The sequence below is a fragment of the Lissotriton helveticus genome, chromosome 11, assembly GCF_964261635.1.
Source record: "Lissotriton helveticus chromosome 11, aLisHel1.1, whole genome shotgun sequence".
In the NCBI taxonomy this organism is placed as follows: Eukaryota; Metazoa; Chordata; class Amphibia; order Caudata; family Salamandridae; genus Lissotriton; species Lissotriton helveticus.
Window position 1 is genome coordinate 752954401 of NC_136072.1, and position 21106 is coordinate 752975506.

Sequence of the window (21106 nt, forward strand, 5' to 3'; positions counted from 1 at the left end):
TACAGGGACAAGGTTTATGCAAAGGCCCTGTCATTAGTTGTTAGTGGTTCCCTAACACGCCTCATTCTAGATTTTAAGTGTGAGTACAAGTTTGAAGCCTATTGGGACATTATCACAAGCCCTGGTAAAAGAAAACTTTTCCACCAATTTAGAGTGGGAACACTCCCATAAAATCCTTCACTAATAAGTGAGGGGATGACCAGGATATGAAATGTGATACTTTTTTAATTGAGGATGAGACCTTAATGCATGTCCTGTTTGTGTGCCCTGCTTATAGGGGCCCTCGACAGAAATGGCTCAAACCGGTTTACAGATTTCTTGGTACAAGATCTTGCCAATTAGCCCTGTGTATTCTAAAAACCGGAACTACCGAAGTCATAGTTATTGCTATGGCTAAGTTCCTGAGCTCGACTTGGGCCCTTAGAAGAAAGAAACTGTGAGGCAGCAAGTAACCTGTTTTGCCTATATGTGGGTGCTCCCGAGTCCCCCCCACAAACACTTAGCTAAACATTGGTGTTTATAATTATGCCATCTGTAACTGTGCCCTAATATCTCTTGATTATGAATTCTCCTTTTTATATAATCTTTGTTTTAAAAAGTTTGGGGATTTGAAAATAATATGCTTTTTTTTAAATACTCTGTATGAGATTTCATGTCTTTTATATCAGATTGTATTGTTTATATGTGTCTTTTATGATTGATTATGATCGAATAAAGATGGAAATTGAAATTTAAAATTTAAATTGAGTAAAAGCTCCTAACTAACAGCATGGCCCAGTTAACCAAGGTCTCCCAAGAAAAACATGACATGCCCCTTTACCTCAAAGATAACCTCGGAGGCACAATCTAATTAGATCCCAATGCTATGGAAAACTTTTCCTGTTCACAGTATTTATGTATTTTGTTCTTTGCAAATTGTTGGTTGCAATCTAGAAAAAACAAATGTAGCAACACCTGTTCGTTTTAGAGAAGGATAGCAAGGCAGGCAATGTATCATAAGCATGAGCCTTTAGGGATAGGAGGATACATTTAAAACCGCCTACCAGCATTCTTCAATCACAAAACTGAGGGTGGATTTGGTAAATGATTTCTCTAAAAGACGTTTTGTGAATCTGAGGTAGTTTGGGTCAGCTCGGGTTTGGGGACCGGATGCGTTATTCAGTTTAGGACTCGTACTTCCAGGGATCAGCCCCAATGTTTGTGCTGCTTCTATGTGCATTGTGGGATCAGGTGATGCATGTAATGTGTTGAGATGTAGTGTGGTGCGTTATGGAAATTCAGTCAACCTTGAAGTATTTTTAGCACCCACTGTAAATCGAGTGACGGCTTTCAGGGATATCAATCAATCAAGACATTTGTAAAGCGCGCTACTCACCCCTGAGGGTCTCAAGGCACAGGAGGGGGTGCTGCTACTGCTCGAACAGCCAGGTCTTGGGTAGGCTCCTGAAGGTTAGTAGATCTTTGGTTTGCCGCAGGAGGATGGGGAGGGTGTTCCAGGACTTGGCGGCGAGGTAGAAGAATGATCTGCCGCCGGTGGATGCTCTCCTGATGCAGGGGACAGTGCGGCGAGGGTGAGGTCGGCGGAGCAGAGCTTGCGATTCGGGGTGTAGAAGCTGATCCGTTTGTTGAGGTATGCTGGTCCAGTGTTGTGGAGAGCTTTGTGTGCGTGGGTGAGGAGCTTGAAGGTGATCCTCTTGTTGACCAGAAGCCAGTGCTGGTCTCTTAGGTGGGGTGTGATATGGCTGTGGCGAGGGATGTCAAGGATCAGGCGTTCGGAGGCGTTCTGAATGCGTTGCAGTAGTTTCAGCAGTTTGGCCGGGGCTCCCGTGTAGAGGGCGTTGCCGAAGTCCAGTCTGCAGCTGACGACGGCCTGGGTGAACGTTCTTCTGGTGTCAGTTGGGATCCACTAGTAGATCTTTCGGAGCATGCAGAGGGTGTTGAAAGAGGAGGATGAGATGCCGTTGACTTGCACGGTCATGGTGAGTGTAGAGCCGAGGATGAATCCCAGGTTGCGTGCGTGGTCGGTGGGTGTGGAGCTGCTCCTAGGGCGGTTGGCCAATAGGAGTCGTCCCAGGCCGAAGGCTTGGAGCCGAGGATGAGGACCTCCATCTTGTCCAAGTTCAGCTTCAGACAGCTATTCTTCATCCATTCGGCGACAGCTTTCATACCTTCGTGGAGGTTGGTTTTGGCAGTGAGAGGGTCCTTGGTGAAGTGAGAGGATCAGTTGTGTGTCGTCTGCGTAGGAGATGATGTTGAGGTCGTGCAGTCTGGCGATGTGGGCGAGTGGGGCCATGTAGATGTTGAACAGCGTCGGGCTGAGGGAGGATCCTTTGGGTACGCTGCAGATGATCTTGGTGGCTTCGGATCGGAAGGGAGGGAGGCGGACGCTCTGTGTTCTGCCGGAGAGGAAGGAGGTGGTCCAGTCCAGTGCTTTGCCTCAGATTCCTGCGTCGTGGAGGCGGGTGCATAGGCTGCGGTGGCAGACAGTGTCGAAGGCAGGTGACAGGTCCAGGAGGATGAGGGCCTCGGTCTCGCCGTAGTCCAGCAGGGCCCTGATGTCGATGGTGGTGGCGATGAGGGCCGTTTCAGTGCTGTAGTTGCTGCGGAAACCAGACTGGGACGTGTCCAGGATGTTGTTCTCCTCTAGGTAGCGGGTTAGCTGTTTGTTGACAGTTTTCTCGATGAACTTCGTCGGGAACGGGAGCAGGGAGATGGGCCGGATGTTTTTGAGGTCCTTGGGGTCTGCTTTGGGCTTCTAGAGCAGGGCATTGATCTCGGCTTGCAGCTCTCCGGGAAGGTCGCGGTCTCGAAGGAGAAGTTGATGGCTTTGCGGAGGTGGGATGCAATGGTGGTGCTGGCTTTGTTGAAGATGTGGTGGGGGCACGGGTCTGATGGGGAGCAGGAGTGGATGGTGCTCATGATTTTGATGGTGTCGTCATCGTTGATGTTGGTCCAGGTGAGAAGGGGGGCACCGTGGGTGGAGGCTGTGGGGTCAGAGGTGCTGATGGCTGTGGTGGAGGCCTGGCTGTCGAAGCTGTTGTGGATGTCTGTGATTTTGCAGTGGAAGAAGGAGGTCAGGGAGTCGCACAGGTCTTGGGAGGGTGGGATGTCGTTGGTGCTGGTGCTGGGGTTGGAGAGTTCCTTCACAATGTTGAAGAGCTCTTTGCTGTTGTGTGCGTTGTTGTTGAGGCGGTCCTTGAAGGAGGTCTTTTTGGCAGATCTGATGAGGTGATGATGTTGGGGCATGGCATTATTGTGGGCTGCTTGGTTGACTAGTGTCTGTTCGTGGCGCCATTTCTTCTCCAGCTTTCGGCAGTTTTGCATGGAGGTCTGGAGGTCCGCGGTGAACCCGCTGGCAGTCTTGTTGGTGCAGCTGTTGGAGGGATTCTTGATCGGGGCTAGGGTGTTGGCGCAGTCTTCGATCCAGTGTCTGAGGTTGCTGGCAGTGGCTTCGGGGTCGGTGGAGTCTGTGGGTGGTCTTCGGGCAAGGGGGTGTGTAGCTGGTCTTCGGTGATTTTGCTCCAGCAACATCAGGAGATCTGTTGGCTGCGGTGTTGCGTGGTGTGGCTGAAGGAGATGTGGGAGCTTGCGTTGAAGATGGGATCAAGCGTGTGTCCAGCGGAGTGGGTGGGAGTCGTGATGAGCTGTTTGAGTCCGAGGTTGGCGAGGTTGTCGAGCAGAGTGGTGGAGTTGGTGTCGTTTTTTTTATCGAGGTGGAAGTTCAGGTCCCCAAGGAGGATGTAGTCCATGGACGCGAGGCCGTCCGTGCTGACGAAGTCGGCGATGGAGTCGCTGAACTGTGGCCTGGGTCCTGGGGGCCTGTAGACCAAAGTCTCTCGGAGGGTGGTGTTGGGATCAGTGTGGATCTGGAAGTGCAGGTGTACAGCGGTGTTGAGGGTGTCATTGGAGTTGGTCGAGACCTTGAGGGTGGACTTGAGGATGATGGCGATTCAACCTCCTACTCCGTTGGTGCGGTATCTGCGGGTGATCTGGGAGCCATTTGGGATGGCTATGGCGATGTCGGATGCGGAGGAGTCGTTCATCCAGGTCTCTGTCAGGAAGGTGACGTCCATGGAGGACGTGTCGAGCAGGTCCTTGAGTTCCACGGCGTGTTTGCGTGCGGAGCGGGTGTTCAGGAGTATGCATCTGAGGTGGTTGTGTCCTGTCCTGGTGGGTGGATTGGCAGATCTGTTGCTGGCGAAGCTGCAGTTCCGGCAGGAGAAGGGTCCGTGGGTGCCCTTCGGGGCGGCCTGGAAACAGGAGTGTGCTCGTCCGGTGTTGAGTGCACGAAGGGTGCTGGCATCTTAGCAGAGTAGGGCGTCGTGGTGTTTGCAGGGGCCAGGGGTTCTGGCGCTGGGGGCGGTCCAGGTGTGGTCTGGGGCAGATGGGCTTGCCTTAGGCGCGCCGGAGCGGCGCGGCCGCACAGCGGCCACCATAAGAGGGGAGGTGGGAGGGAGGAGCAGCTGGGAGTGGGGAACCAACGAATGGGAGTGGGGGGGAACAACAATCAGGGGGAATGAAAGGAGGAGGAAACAAGCACAAAATATACAGTACAAAACGGGCACAACAATCAGGGGGAATGAAAGGAGGAGGAAACAAGCACAAAATATACAGTACAAAATGGGCATAGCAATCAGGGGGAATCAAAGGAGGAGGAAACAAGCAATACAGTACAGGCAAAAACAGTAAAGGCAAAACAGTAAAACAACAGTGAAACAGGCAAAAGCAAACCTAAGGCCTACCACTGGCCACCAGGGATGAGGCGCAGGTAGCCCGTGGGTAGAGATGGGCCTCGAACTCACAGCAGCAGCTTGGCTCAAGACACGGGCGCAGTCAGGTGGAGTTACGTGGCGTGGGGAGTGACCTTCCTGGAAACAGGGTCAAGGGTCGCTCCCTTCACTGCACAGTGGCCGCCATAAGAGGGTAGGTGGGAGGGAGGAGCAGCTGGGAGGGGGGAGCTGACGAATGGAAGCGGGGGCGGGGCCACAGGGGACCCAGCAGCAGGAAGCGGGACAGGCGAAGGAACGGAAGGCAAAGCGGGCACAACAATCAGGGGGAATGAAAGGAGGAGGAAACAAGCACACAATATACAGTACAAAATGAGCACAACAATCATGGGGAATGAAAGGAGGAGGACACAAGTACAAAATATACAGTACAAAATGGGCAGAACAATCAGGGCAATGAAAGGAGGAGGAAACCAGCACAAGATATACAGTACATAACGGCACAATAATCAGGGGGAATGAAAGGAGGAGGAAACAAGCAATACATTACAGGCAAAAACAGTAAAGACAACAGTGAAACAGGCAAAAGCAAACCTAAGGCCTACCACTGGCCACCAGGGATGAGGCACAGGTGGTAGCCTGTGGGTGGGGGTGGGCCTCAAAGTCGCAGCAGCAGCTGGGCTCAAGACACAGGTGCAGTCAGGTGGAGCTGCGCAATGTGGGGAGCGACCTGCCCTGTTGCAGCCGGTGCCGAGTCCCTCAACGGCCCCCCTTATGCTCTCAGTCATACTTTCACAAGTTCGGCACTTCGTGGCAGCATGTGTTTTTCAGTCTTTGAAGACTACCAATCATCCTTTTTAGGCCTGTAGAGAGCGTGTTACAACTGTGTATGCTTCCGCCAGTCAGGCACTTTCTTAGTTCATTCAATTGAGAAATTTTTAAAAGAATAATGTTTTTGGGGACTAGGTGATTTGCAAAATGTCACCCATACCCATAGTGTTAATTTAGGAGCAAATGACAAGTCTGTGTTACAGAGGATCCCCAAGTCTTGCTTTTCGGGGAAGAAGAGGTCACAAATCCCAAGTTAGTAGGTAGTTGTAAGGAAAGAAGGCGCCAAAGTACATGTGCGGGTGGGCACCACACTCTTCTATGACTGGATCCATGTATGACTGTCATGTGGCCTAAACGGCAATGTTTTTATGCTGTTTGTGGAGCAGAGTTGTACTGCTTCTATGTTCAGTTTCTCACTTTTTAGCCTGTGTTAATTTGAAGAGAAGAGGAGTGAGCAATTGGGTGCCCAAGAATCACACATTAATGTAAGGATGGAGGGAAAGTGTGGGAGTACAGTTTAGCTTAAATGTTTTAGGTGCAAGCGTGTATGTTAAACACTGCTCAAGGCATTTCCTCACATGTGTTCAGATGTGCTCAAGCATAGCTGTAGAAGAAAAATATGAGAAAAGGCAAAATTGTATATGTGTTCAAATACCTAAAAGTTTTGGACTGATCTGTATCATGCACTTTGAGCCAAACTTAATATACATATCAGAAGAGCCAATAGGTGATGGAGACAGCACTTTAGGTTGCAGTCTTACATCAGCTGGAGTAAATGCTCTTGAAACAGTACAGCAGTAGCAGAGAAGATATCCATAGCAAAATGCATTATGTAGCATGCCGTAGTATATGGTCTGAGGAAGTCACCTAGGTGTGGCAGTGATCAACCCTGAGGAATGGGCAATATAAAACCAAAATATGTGTTTACTATGATCGATTAACCATGGATCGACAAAAAAATAACCCTTATAGGAGCAGCTAGACTACATGTTAAAGGAGTACACCTTGGTATGCAGGCATTATGCTACAGAAATGAGCAACCCATACAAATAGACCTTATGGATCCCTTCAGGAAGCAAGAGAGACTTATAGCAAATGAAATGGAGCAGCCAGCCATAGTATATGGAATGACCGGTCCACTCAGGAGAAGCAGACGAGCAATCTATATAAATTAGCATTATTCAAGCAGCATTGGTAAATGAGCTGTGGTGCCCCCATCGAACATGCAGGTAGTAATCTATAAGAATGGGGATTATACATCTAGCCATACTGTACGAGTCTCTTCAGAGTACCCTTCGTCAGGTCCTTCCCCCGAATGAGAAGAGATAAACCAGAGGAATGGGAATTATACATCATTCTTGGTACTTACCTTAAATGTTCACCCATTGTGGCAGGGAACAACCCACAGGAATGGCCATTATGCAACCAGCCATAGTTTATGCCCTAATGGGTCCATTGTAAGGCAGCAAAATGGGCAAACATTACATGACGAGCCACATTATATTCCAATAGTGATGTACCAAGGTATGGCTGGTAGAAACCCATAGGCATGGGCATTACACACCCATTGAATTCAAGAGTGCAAGAAGCAACCTATACTAATGCATGCTATAAAACAGTCATGTAAAATCAGCTGTGAGGGGCTCAGGGAGCACAAAAGTGGAACCCAAGAAATAAACAGACATCACAAACACACGGGTCTCCGGGGACTAACCAGTAATAGCACTACTACGAGATGGGTGGGTCTTCCTATCTCCAAAGTAGTAAGAATTGCAAATGAATTTCACTTTTTTTTATATCCCGGTGGCGCAATTTGCCTTTGGCATATTGATAAGGCCACACAAAGCCACATTACGTGACTTTTCATGGCCCTATACATATGTGTTCCTTTCACGCTAAAAACTGTGTGAAAGAGGTGATCCATGCGTGTTGTTGGGCACGCTCCCAGCAACATCCATGGCTTTTTGACACTGCTCCAGATTTACTCGAAATAGGATGTCTAAGGCAGCGCCAAAATTCTACCCCTCCCCAGGGGAGACATAAGGGAGGCACAACGAGGAAAAATATCTTTATTTCTCCTTGTGTTTCCTATTTCTATGTGTGCTGCAGTCTGCAGCACTCATAGAAAGAGGAAAAAGTCTCTTGTGATTGTTTTTGTACAGGAAGGTTTCCCTTCCTGCACAAAAATAATCATCCCAGCAACACAGGCACCCTTGCACCCTGTTGCAACGGTGCCTACGTTGGCGCACAGCAGCAAATTGTGTGCTGGCACAGGGGAAAAGGAGAGAAATGGCCTGTATCTAATAGATACAGTGCATTCCTGCCCTTTTCTTTTGCCACAGGGTAGCACAGCAGCAAGGCCTGCTGAGATGCCCTACAGCAAAAAAACATAAATGAGGCCCTGAGCTTTTAAAATGGTAGTTCTACTCAAGCTACTGTACCTATTTGCTAATATCCTAATACCACTGAGTAGCAGTGCAAATGATTTTGATCAGATTAGTTGTGGCTGGTAGGCAGTGGATGGACGTGGGACCAATAGGTGTTTAGCAGTGCCCACCGATGACGAGTGTAATGACTACAGGTAGATGCCTCCCATCCTGTCCAGGTCACGAAATTAACCTAAATTAAGGGTTTCATCAATATGAAGTACTTTAGGTATGAAAGCCTTTTTGCCTGACCTCTTTTCATGGACTGAGTGTAAAGTAGACTGGGATTAAAAAAAACATGACAAATGCCATTGACCCTGTTGGGAATTCTTACAAGGCCAAAACATGTTGGTGTGATCAGTTTGATAGATGAATTATTATTTTTCATGAAACAGCCACACAAGTTGAGTTTTTAATCGTATCAAGAATACCCAGTCGTTAAAAGAGAAAGTTATTGGGTATACCCTAAAATATTTGTAGGAGAACATCTAGATCCCTGATTTTATCCAGTACTATTTATCTTGAACTCCTCATAAGTGGTTGAGTCTGCCAACGTAGTATTCACCTATCTTGATGTGGATAGGTCACCGGTGATATAGCATGCCACGATAACCTGTGGGTGAGGTGACCTATTCAAATTTCTTTGGATACCTGCAGTTTCTTTAGATCAGTATAGCTGTTTACCCCCCTCCCCAGTCTACATCCTCACACTTTTGGTGTCTATAGGTTGGTAGGCAGCCCAAGTTGAACTAGGACATCATTTCTTTACCTTACGATAGAGGTGGGTTGTTGATTCTAGATATAGAACACTATTTCTGGATGTTGCAAGCACATTTCTCAATCTAATGGTTTCATCCACAGCTACCAATGTCTCATACAATGGTGTAGGACCTGGTATCCCCATGCTTCCTGAGTGCAATACTAGCTAAATCGCTACCTAGCGGTTTGGCAGAGATGAACACAATGACATGTAAAGTATGGACTTTCATTAAAGAAAACGTTACTTATCTTCTATAGCAATCGTTCTAGTGGATGCTTTATCTACTTAGTGGATACTTTCTCTACCTGCAGATTCCTCATCTTTGGATATCTCAGGTGATAGATTGGATCCAGAAAATTCTCCATCTTGATGCTGGAAGTGGTTCTGTCGTGATATCACTGGTGCCTAAAAGAACTGATAAGAACTACTATATGGCATAGGTACAGCAGACATCTAAATTGGCATCTCATTATTATGCAAGAGGTTTTTCAGAACTCACAGGTCGTAAGGGCCGGTCAGGAATCTGAAGGTAGTTAGAGTAGCCACCAGAAAGATCATTACCTCTTGTGATAGATACTTCCACCTGCATATTCCTTCCCTTTGAATAGATTAACATGCAATACTCGCTAGGCGGTGTGGAAGTATAATCCTGTAGGACATAGCGAGCAAACTGTCTATCACTCCTGTCCTTCAAACGAAAACAGTAGTGTCTGGTGAAGGTGTAAAGACATTAGCGTTGCCGTCTTGTATATGTATACCACCGGCATGCCTCTAAACAAGGCCACCGTGTCCTTGCAGATCTTGATGCACAGCAAAATCCTGTACGAAACCATCCTCTTTTGTTGCCTGTGAACCCAGGATAGACCTGAAAATAATACAAGAGGGCCCCCTCACTTATACTAATGGCATAGGACCAGGAAGAAAAGAGCACAAAGAAATCAAAGAATGGGTCCTGCCTGTCTGATAATTTTCACCTTGTAATTAATTCAGCACATCCAGACAACACTTTAGTTATTTTTTGTATCTAGCATATTACTTTGTCATTTTTATTTTCTTATTCTTTACATAACCATATCAAAGATTATTAATTTTCCACACATTTTAATTCATTTTTATACATCATACAAAATATAACAAATTGATTCAACTGTTATTGTTTTATATATAATCAGGTTAAAATGCATTGGTACTTCAAAGACACACATTTCCGTTTGACCTCCCATATCTCACTCGTTACTGACATACCACTCTCTCTCCATACCATGAACTCATCACACACATCAATCTGGGAAAGAGATATCCTGCAAACACCTAAGGAGTGTCCTCCATCCTCTCGTATGTGTGTGGTGGCACCGGACTGGACACAAAAGCAGTCAACACACATTTCGGTGGTAGTTAGAAATAGGATCTCTGGTTGGAGCATCTGAACCAATCAAACACTCACACCCAGTCAAAAGATCTGGGTTTGATCCATCACCGTTCTTTAGCCCACTCTGCCACCCCAGTTCAGACATGGCTATATGCAAATAAGTCTGACCCTGTGCCTCATGGGAACAGTCCAGCCTGAACTGCCAAGCCATGCCTTCCCAGGACCGGAAACAAGCTTCCGAGGACCGGTTTCTGGCATTACAGCCATCTTCAGCCCGGCTTGCTTGAATCCAGTGGCAAAGTGAGCAAGGGACTCACGTTTGAGCATATCCTGCCACACTTATGGCGGCCAAAGCGGTACAAAAGGGGGTGGTGATGGACGGAGCATCTGAACCAATCAAACACTCACACCAAGTCAAAAGATCTGGGTTTGATCCATCACCGTTCTTTAGCCCACTCTGCCACCCCAGTTCAGACATGGCTATATGCAAATCAGTCTGACCCTGTGCTTCATGGGAACAGTCCAGCCCGAACTGCCAAGCCATGCCTTCCCCGGACCGGAAACAAGCTTCCGAGGACCGGTTTCTGTCATTACAGCCGTCTTCAGCCCGGCTTGCTTGAATTCAGTGGCAAAGTGAGCAAGGGACTCACGTCTGAGCATACCCTGACACACTTATGGCGGCCAAAGCGGTACAAAAGGGGGTGGTGATGGACGGAGCATCTGAACCAATCAAACACTCACACCCAGTCAAAAGATCTGGGTTTGATCCATCACCGTTCTTTAGCTCACTCTGCCACCCCAGTTCAGACATGGCTATATGCAAATCAGTCTGACCCTGTGCCTCATGGGAACAGTCCAGCCCGAACTGCCAAGCCATGCCTTCCCCGGACCGGAAACAAGCTTCCGAGGACCGGTTTCTGGCATTACAGCCGTCTTCAGCCCGGCTTGCTTGAATTCAGTGGCAAAGTGAGCAAGGGACTCACGTCTGAGCATACCCTGCCACACTTATGGCGGCCAAAGCGGTACAAAAGGGGGTGGTGAAGGACGGAGCATCTGAACCAATCAAACACTCACACCCAGTCAAAAGATCTGGGTTTGATCCATCACCGTTCCTTAGCCCACTCTGCCACCCCAGTTCAGACATGGCTATATGCAAATCAGTCTGACCCTGTGCCTCATGGGAACAGTCCAGCCCGAACTGCCAAGCCATGCCTTCCCCGGATCGGAAACAAGCTTCCGAGGACCGGTTTCTGGCATTACAGCCGTCTTCAGCCCGGCTTGCTTGAATCCAGTGGCAAAGTGAGCAAGGGACTCATGTCTGAGCATACCCTGACACATTTATAGGCCGCCAAAGCGGTACAAAAGGGGGTGGTGATGGACGGAGCATCTGAACCAATCAAACACTCACACCCAGTCAAAAGATCTGGGTTTGATCCATCACCGTTCTTTAGCTCACTCTGCCACCCCAGTTCAGACATGGCTATATGCAAATGAGTCTGACCCTGTGCCTCATGGGAACAGTCCAGCCCGAACTGCCAAGCCATGCCTTCCCCGGACCGGAAACAAGCTTCCGAGGACCGGTTTCTGGCATTACAGCCGTCTTCAGCCCGGCTTGCTTGAATTCAGTGGCAAAGTGAGCAAGGGACTCACGTCTGAGCATACCCTGACACACTTATGGCGGCCAAAGCGGTACAAAAGGGGGTGGTGATGGACGGAGCATCTGAACCAATCAAACACTCACACCCAGTCAAAAGATCTGGGTTTGATCCATCACCGTTCTTTAGCTCACTCTGCCACCCCAGTTCAGACATGGCTATATGCAAATCAGTCTGACCCTGTGCCTCATGGGAACAGTCCAGCCCGAACTGCCAAGCCATGCCTTCCCCGGACCGGAAACAAGCTTCCGAGGACCGGTTTCTGGCATTACAGCCGTCTTCAGCCCGGCTTGCTTGAATTCAGTGGCAAAGTGAGCAAGGGACTCACGTCTGAGCATACCCTGCCACACTTATGGTGGCCAAAGTGGTACAAAAGGGGGTGGTGATGGACGGAGCATCTGAACCAATCAAACACTCACACCCAGTCAAAAGATCTGGGTTTGATCCATCACCGTTCCTTAGCCCACTCTGCCACCCCAGTTCAGACATGGCTATTTGCAAATCAGTCTGACCCTGTGCCTCATGGGAGCAGTCCAGCCCGAACTGCCAAGCCATGCCTTCCCCGGACCGGAAACAAGCTTCCGAGGACCGGTTTCTGGCATTACAGCCGTCTTCAGCCCGGCTTGCTTGAATCCAGTGGCAAAGTGAGCAAGGGACTCACGTCTGAGCATACCCTGACACACTTATAGGCAGCCAAAGCGGTACAAAAGGGGGTGGTGATGGACGGAGCATCTGAACCAATCAAACACTCACACCCAGTCAAAAGATCTGGGTTTGATCCATCACCGTTCTTTAGCTCACTCTGCCACCCCAGTTCAGACATGGCTATATGCAAATCAGTCTGACCCTGTGCCTCATGGGAACAGTCCAGCCCGAACTGCCAAGCCATGCCTTCCCCGGACCGGAAACAAGCTTCCGAGGACCGGTTTCTGGCATTACAGCCGTCTTCAGCCCGGCTTGCTTGAATCTAGTGGCAAAGTGAGCAAGGGACTCAGGTCTGAGCATACCCTGCCACACTTATGGCGGCCAAAGCGGTACAAAAGGGGGTGGTGATGGACGGAGCAACTGAACCAATCAAACACTCACACCCAGTCAAAAGATCTGGGTGCGATCCATCACCGTTCTTTAGCCCACTCTGCCACCCCAGTTCAGACATGGCTATATGCAAATCAGTCTGACCCTGTGCCTCATGGGAACAGTCCAGCCCGAACTGCCAAGCCATGCCTTCCCTGGACCGGAAACAAGCTTCCGAGGACCGGTTTCTGGCATTACAGCCGTCTTCAGCCCGGCTTGCTTGAATCCAGTGGCAAAGTGAGCAAGAAACTCACGTCTGAGCATACCCTGCCACACTTATGGCGGCCAAAGCGGTACAAAAGGGGGTGGTGATGGACGGAGCAACTGAACCAATCAAACACTCACACCCAGTCAAAAGATCTGGGTGTGATCAATCACCGTTCTTTAGCCCACTCTGCCACCCCAGTTCAGACATGGGTATATGCAAATCAGTCTGACCCTGTGCTTCATGGGAACAGTCCAGCCCGAACTGCCAAGCCATGCCTTCCCCGGACCCGAAACAAGCTTCCGAGGACCGGTTTCTGTCATTACAGCCGTCTTCAGCCCGGCTTGCTTGAATTCAGTGGCAAAGTGAGCAAGGGACTCACGTCTGAGCATACCCTGACACACTTATGGCGGCCAAAGCGGTACAAAAGGGGGTGGTGATGGACGGAGCATCTGAACCAATCAAACACTCACACCCAGTCAAAAGATCTGGGTTTGATCCATCACCGCTCTTTAGCTCACTCTGCCACCCCAGTTCAGACATGGCTATATGCAAATCAGTCTGACCCTGTGCCTCATGGGAACAGTCCAGCCCGAACTGCCAAGCCATGCCTTCCCCGGACCGGAAACAAGCTTCCGAGGACCGGTTTCTGGCATTACAGCCGTCTTCAGCCCGGCTTGCTTGAATTCAGTGGCAAAGTGAGCAAGGGACTCACGTCTGAGCATACCCTGCCACACTTATGGCGGCCAAAGCGGTACAAAAGGGGGTGGTGATGGACGGAGCATCTGAACCAATCAAACACTCACACCCAGTCAAAAGATCTGGGTTTGATCCATCACCGTTCCTTAGCCCACTCTGCCACCCCAGTTCAGACATGGCTATATGCAAATCAGTCTGACCCTGTGCCTCATGGGAACAGTCCAGCCCGAACTGCCAAGCCATGCCTTCCCCGGATCGGAAACAAGCTTCCGAGGACCGGTTTCTGGCATTACAGCCGTCTTCAGCCCGGCTTGCTTGAATCCAGTGGCAAAGTGAGCAAGGGACTCACGTCTGAGCATACCCTGACACACTTATAGGCCGCCAAAGCGGTACAAAAGGGGGTGGTGATGGACGGAGCATCTGAACCAATCAAACACTCACACCCAGTCAAAAGATCTGGGTTTGATCCATCACCGTTCCTTAGCTCACTCTGCCACCCCAGTTCAGACATGGCTATATGCAAATGAGTCTGACCCTGTGCCTCATGGGAACAGTCCAGCCCGAACTGCCAAGCCATGCCTTCCCCGGACCGGAAACAAGCTTCCGAGGACCGGTTTCTGGCATTACAGCCGTCTTCAGCCCGGCTTGCTTGAATTCAGTGGCAAAGTGAGCAAGGGACTCACGTCTGAGCATACCCTGACACACTTATGGCGGCCAAAGCGGTACAAAAGGGGGTGGTGATGGACGGAGCATCTGAACCAATCAAACACTCACACCCAGTCAAAAGATCTGGGTTTGATCCATCACCGTTCTTTAGCTCACTCTGCCACCCCAGTTCAGACATGGCTATATGCAAATCAGTCTGACCCTGTGCCTCATGGGAACAGTCCAGCCCGAACTGCCAAGCCATGCCTTCCCCGGACCGGAAACAAGCTTCCGAGGACCGGTTTCTGGCATTACAGCCGTCTTCAGCCCGGCTTGCTTGAATTCAGTGGCAAAGTGAGCAAGGGACTCACGTCTGAGCATACCCTGCCACACTTATGGCGGCCAAAGTGGTACAAAAGGGGGTGGTGATGGACGGAGCATCTGAACCAATCAAACACTCACACCCAGTCAAAAGATCTGGGTTTGATCCATCACCGTTCCTTAGCCCACTCTGCCACCCCAGTTCAGACATGGCTATATGCAAATCAGTCTGACCCTGTGCCTCATGGGAGCAGTCCAGCCCGAACTGCCAAGCCATGCCTTCCCCGGACCGGAAACAAGCTTCCGAGGACCGGTTTCTGGCATTACAGCCGTCTTCAGCCCGGCTTGCTTGAATCCAGTGGCAAAGTGAGCAAGGGACTCACGTCTGAGCATACCCTGACACACTTATAGGCAGCCAAAGCGGTACAAAAGGGGGTGGTGATGGACGGAGCATCTGAACCAATCAAACACTCACACCCAGTCAAAAGATCTGGGTTTGATCCATCACCGTTCTTTAGCTCACTCTGCCACCCCAGTTCAGACATGGCTATATGCAAATCAGTCTGACCCTGTGCCTCATGGGAACAGTCCAGCCCGAACTGCCAAGCCATGCCTTCCCCGGACCGGAAACAAGCTTCCGAGGACCGGTTTCTGGCATTACAGCCGTCTTCAGCCCGGCTTGCTTGAATCTAGTGGCAAAGTGAGCAAGGGACTCAGGTCTGAGCATACCCTGCCACACTTATGGCGGCCAAAGCGGTACAAAAGGGAGTGGTGATGGACGGAGCAACTGAACCAATCAAACACTCACACCCAGTCAAAAGATCTGGGTGCGATCCATCACCGTTCTTTAGCCCACTCTGCCACCCCAGTTCAGACATGGCTATATGCAAATCAGTCTGACCCTGTGCCTCATGGGAACAGTCCAGCCCGAACTGCCAAGCCATGCCTTCCCTGGACCGGAAACAAGCTTCCGAGGACCGGTTTCTGGCATTACAGCCGTCTTCAGCCCGGCTTGCTTGAATCCAGTGGCAAAGTGAGCAAGAAACTCACGTCTGAGCATACCCTGCCACACTTATGGCGGCCAAAGCGGTACAAAAGGGGGTGGTGATGGACGGAGCAACTGAACCAATCAAACACTCACACCCAGTCAAAAGATCTGGGTGTGATCCATCACCGTTCTTTAGCCCACTCTGCCACCCCAGTTCAGACATGGGTATATGCAAATCAGTCTGACCCTGTGCCTCATGGGAACAGTCCAGCCCGAACTGCCAAGCCATGACTTCCCTGGACCGGAAACAAGCTTCCGAGGACCAGTTTCTGGCATTACAGCCGTCTTCAGCCCGGCTTGCTTGAATCCAGTGGCAAAGTAAGCAAGGGACTCATGTCTGAGCATACCCTGCCACACTTATGGCGGCCAAAGTGGTACAAAAGGGGGTGGTGATGGACGGAGCATCTGAACCAATCAAACACTCACACCCAGTCAAAAGATCTGGGTTTGATCCATCACCGTTCTTTAGCTCACTCTGCCACCCCAGTTCAGACATGGCTATATGCAAATCAGTCTGACCCTGTGCTTCATGGGAACAGTCCAGCCCGAACTGCCAAGCCATGCCTTCCCCGGACCGGAAACAAGCTTCCGAGGACCGGTTTCTGGCATTACAGCCGTCTTCAGCTTGGCTTGCTTGAATCTAGTGGCAAAGTGAGCAAGGGACTCAGGTCTGAGCATACCCTGCCACACTTATGGCGGCCAAAGCGGTACAAAAGGGGGTGGTGATGAACGGAGCATCTGAACCAATCAAACACTCACACCCAGTCAAAAGATCTGGGTTTGATCCATCACCGTTCTTTAGCCCACTCTGCCACCCCAGTTCAGACATGGCTATATGCAAATCAGTCTGACCCTGTGCCTCATGGGAACAGTCCAGCCCGAACTGCCAAGCCATGCCTTCCCTGGACCGGAAACAAGCATCCGAGGACCAGTTTCTGGCATTACAGCCGTCTTCAGCCCGGCTTGCTTGAATCCAGTGGCAAAGTGAACAAGGGACTCACGTCTGAGCATACCCTGCCACACTTATGGCGGCCAAAGCGGTACAAAAGGGGGTGGTGATGGACGGAGCAACTGAACCAATCAAACACTAACACTCAGTCAAAAGATCTGGGTGTGATCCATCACCGTTCTTTAGCCCACTCTGCCACCCCAGTTCAGACATGGGTATATGCAAATCAGTCTGACCCTGTGCCTCATGGGAACAGTCCAGCCCTAACTGCCAAGCCATGCCTTCCCTGTACCGGAAACAAGCTTCCGAGGACCAGTTTCTGGCATTACAGCCGTCTTCAGCCCGGCTTGCTTGAATCCAGTGGCAAAGTGAGCAAGGTACTCACATCTGAGCATACCCTGCCACACTTATGGCGGCCAAAGCGGTACAAAAGGGGGTGGTGATGGACGGAGCATCTGAACCAATCAAACACTCACACCCAGTCAAAAGATCTGGGTTTGATCCATCACCGTTCTTTAGCCCACTCTGCCACCCCAGTTCAGACATGGCTATATGCAAATCAGTCTGACCCTGTGCCTCATGGGAACAGTCCAGCCCGAACTGCCAAGCCATGCCTTCCCCGGACCGGAAACAAGCTTCCGAGGACCGGTTTCTGGCATTACAGCTGTCTTCAGCCCGGCTTGCTTCAATCCAGTGGCAAAGTGAGCAAGGGACTCACGTCTGAGCATACCCTGCCACACTTATGGCGGCCAAAGCAGTACAAAAGGGGGTGGTGATGGACGGAGCATCTGAACCAATCAAACACTCACACCCAGTCAAAAGATCTGGGTTTGATCCATCACCGTTGTTTAGCCCACTCTGCCACCCCAGTTCAGACATGGCTATATCCAAATCAGTCTGACCCTGTGCCTCATGGGAACAGTCCAGCCCGAACTGCCAAGCCATGCCTTCCCCGGACCGGAAACAAGCTTCAGAGGACCGGTTTCTGGCATTACGGCCGTCTTCAGCCTGGCGTGCTTGAATCCAGTGGCAAAGTGAGCAAGGGACTCGCGTCTGAGCATACCCTGCCACACTTATGGCGGCCAAAACGGTACAAAAGGGGGTGGTGATGGACGGAGCATCTGAACCAATAAAACACTCACACCCAGTCAAAAGATCTGGGTTTGATCCATCACCGTTCTTTAGCCCACTCTGCCACCCCAGTTCAGACATGGCTATATGCAAATCAGTCTGACCCTGTGCCTCATGGGCACAGTCCAGCCCGAACTGCCAAGCTTCCGAGGACCGGTTTCTGGCATTACAGCCGTCTTCAGCTTGGCTTGCTTGAATCCAGTGGCAAAGTGAGCAAGGGACTCGCGTCTGAGCATACCCTGCCACACTTATGGCGGCCAAAACGGTACAAAAGGGGGTGGTGATGGACGGAGCATCTGAACCAATAAAACACTCACACCCAGTCAAAAGATCTGGGTTTGATCCATCACCGTTGTTTAGCCCACTCTGCCACCCCAGTTCAGTCATGGCTATATGCAAATCAGTCTGACCCTGTGCCTCATGGGAACAGTCCAGCCCGAACTGCCAAGCCATGCCTTCCCCGGACCGGAAACAGGCTTCCGAGGACCGGTTTCTGGCATTACAGCTGTCTTCAGCCCGGCTTGCTTGAATCCAGTGGCAAAGTGAGCAAGGGACTCACGTCTGAGCATACCCTGCCACACTTATGGCGGCCAAAGCGGTACAAAAGGGGGTGGTGATGGACGGAGCATCTGAACCAATCAAACACTCACACCCAGTCAAAAGATCTGGGTTTGATCCATCACCGTTGTTTAGCCCACTCTGCCACCCCAGTTCAGACATGGCTATATGCAAATCAGTCTGACCCTGTGCCTCATGGGAACAGTCCAGCCCGAACTGCCAAGCCATGCCTTCCCCGGACCGGAAACAAGCTTCCGAGGACCGGTTTATGGCATTACGGCCGTCTTCAGCCTGGCGTGCTTGAATCCAGTGGCAAAGTGAGCAAGGGACTCGCGTCTGAGCATACCCTGCCACACTTATGGCGGCCAAAACGGTACAAAAGGGGGTGGTGATGGACGGAGCATCTGTACCAATAAAACACTCACACCCAGTCAAAATATCTGGGTTTGATCCATCACCGTTCTTTAGCCCACTCTGCCACCCCAGTTCAGACATGGCTATATGCAAATCAGTCTGACCCTGTGCCTCATGGGAACAGTCCAGCCCGAACTGCCAAGCCATGCCTTCCCTGGACCGGAAACAAGTTTCCGAGGACCGGTTTCTGGCATTACAGCCGTCTTCAGCCCGGCTTGCTTGAATCCTGTGGCAAAGTGAGCAAGGGACTCACGTCTGAGCATACCCTGCCACACTTATGGCGGCCAAAGCGGTACAAAAGGGGGTGGTGATGGACGGAGCATCTGAACCAATCAAACACTCACACCCAGTCAAAAGATCTGGGTTTAATCCATCACCGTTCTTTAGCCCACTCTGCCACCCCAGTTCAGACATGGCTATATGCAAATCAGTCTGACCCTGTGCCTCATGGGAAATAAGCTATGCCTCAGGGAGCACACTGGCTCCTTAAATAATGGGGCCTCTCGATGGGTAGAACCGGCCATCTTAATAATGAAGCATGGGCCAGTCAGGGCCCGGGGATACACGTATGGTCACATGGGGGAGCCATCTGACTCTGAAAATAATTAATGCAAAGTGTTAGAGCCACCTAGGCTCTAAAAATGAACATGCTCCCAAGCACTGGAGTGGTACAAAAGGGGGTGGTGATGGACGGAGCATCTGAACCAATCAAACACTCACACCCAGTCAAAAGATCTGGGTTTGATCCATCACCGTTGTTTAGCCCACTCTGCCACCCCAGTTCAGACATGGCTATATCCAAATCAGTCTGACCCTGTGCCTCATGGGAACAGTCCAGCCCGAACTGCCAAGCCATGCCTTCCCCGGACCGGAAACAAGCTTCAGAGGACCGGTTTCTGGCATTACGGCCGTCTTCAGCCTGGCGTGCTTGAATCCAGTGGCAAAGTGAGCAAGGGACTCGCGTCTGAGCATACCCTGCCACACTTATGGCGGCCAAAACGGTACAAAAGGGGGTGGTGATGGACGGAGCATCTGAACCAATAAAACACTCACACCCAGTTAAAAGATCTGGGTTTGATCCATCACCGTTCTTTAGCCCACTCTGCCACCCCAGTTCAGACATGGCTATATGCAAATCAGTCTGACCCTGTGCCTCATGGGCACAGTCCAGCCCGAACTGCCAAGCTTCCGAGGACCGGTTTCTGGCATTACAGCCGTCTTCAGCTTGGCTTGCTTGAATCCAGTGGCAAAGTGAGCAAGGGACTCGCGTCTGAGCATACCCTGCCACACTTATGGCGGCCAAAACGGTACAAAAGGGGGTGGTGATGGACGGAGCATCTGAACCAATAAAACACTCACACCCAGTCAAAAGATCTGGGTTTGATCCATCACCGTTGTTTAGCCCACTCTGCCACCCCAGTTCAGTCATGGCTATATGCAAATCAGTCTGACCCTGTGCCTCATGGGAACAGTCCAGCCCGAACTGCCAAGCCATGCCTTCCCCGGACCGGAAACAGGCTTCCGAGGACCGGTTTCTGGCATTACAGCTGTCTTCAGCCCGGCTTGCTTGAATCCAGTGGCAAAGTGAGCAAGGGACTCACGTCTGAGCATACCCTGCCACACTTATGGCGGCCAAAGCGGTACAAAAGGGGGTGGTGATGGACGGAGCATCTGAACCAATCAAACACTCACACCCAGTCAAAAGATCTGGGTTTGATCCATCACCGTTGTTTAGCCCACTCTGCCACCCCAGTTCAGACATGGCTATATGCAAATCAGTCTGACCCTGTGCCTCATGGGAACAGTCCAGCCCGAACTGCCAAGCCATGCCTTCCCCGGACCGGAAACAAGCTTCCGAGGACCGGTTTCTGGCATTACGGCCGTCTTCAGCCTGGCGTGCTTGAATCCAGTGGCAAAGTGAGCAAGGGACTCGCGTCTGAGCATACCCTGCCACACTTATGGCGGCCAAAACGGTACAAAAGGGGGTGGTGATGGACGGAGCATCTGAACCAATAAAACACTCACACCCAGTCAAAATATCTGGGTTTGATCCATCACCGTTCTTTAGCCCACTCTGCCACCCCAGTTCAGACATGGCTATATGCAAATTAGTCTGACCCTGTGCCTCATGGGAACAGTCCAGCCCGAACTGCCAAGCCATGCCTTCCCTGGACCGGAAACAAGTTTCCGAGGACCGGTTTCTGGCATTACAGCCGTCTTCAGCCCGGCTTGCTTGAATCCTGTGGCAAAGTGAGCAAGGGACTCACGTCTGAGCATACCCTGCCACACTTATG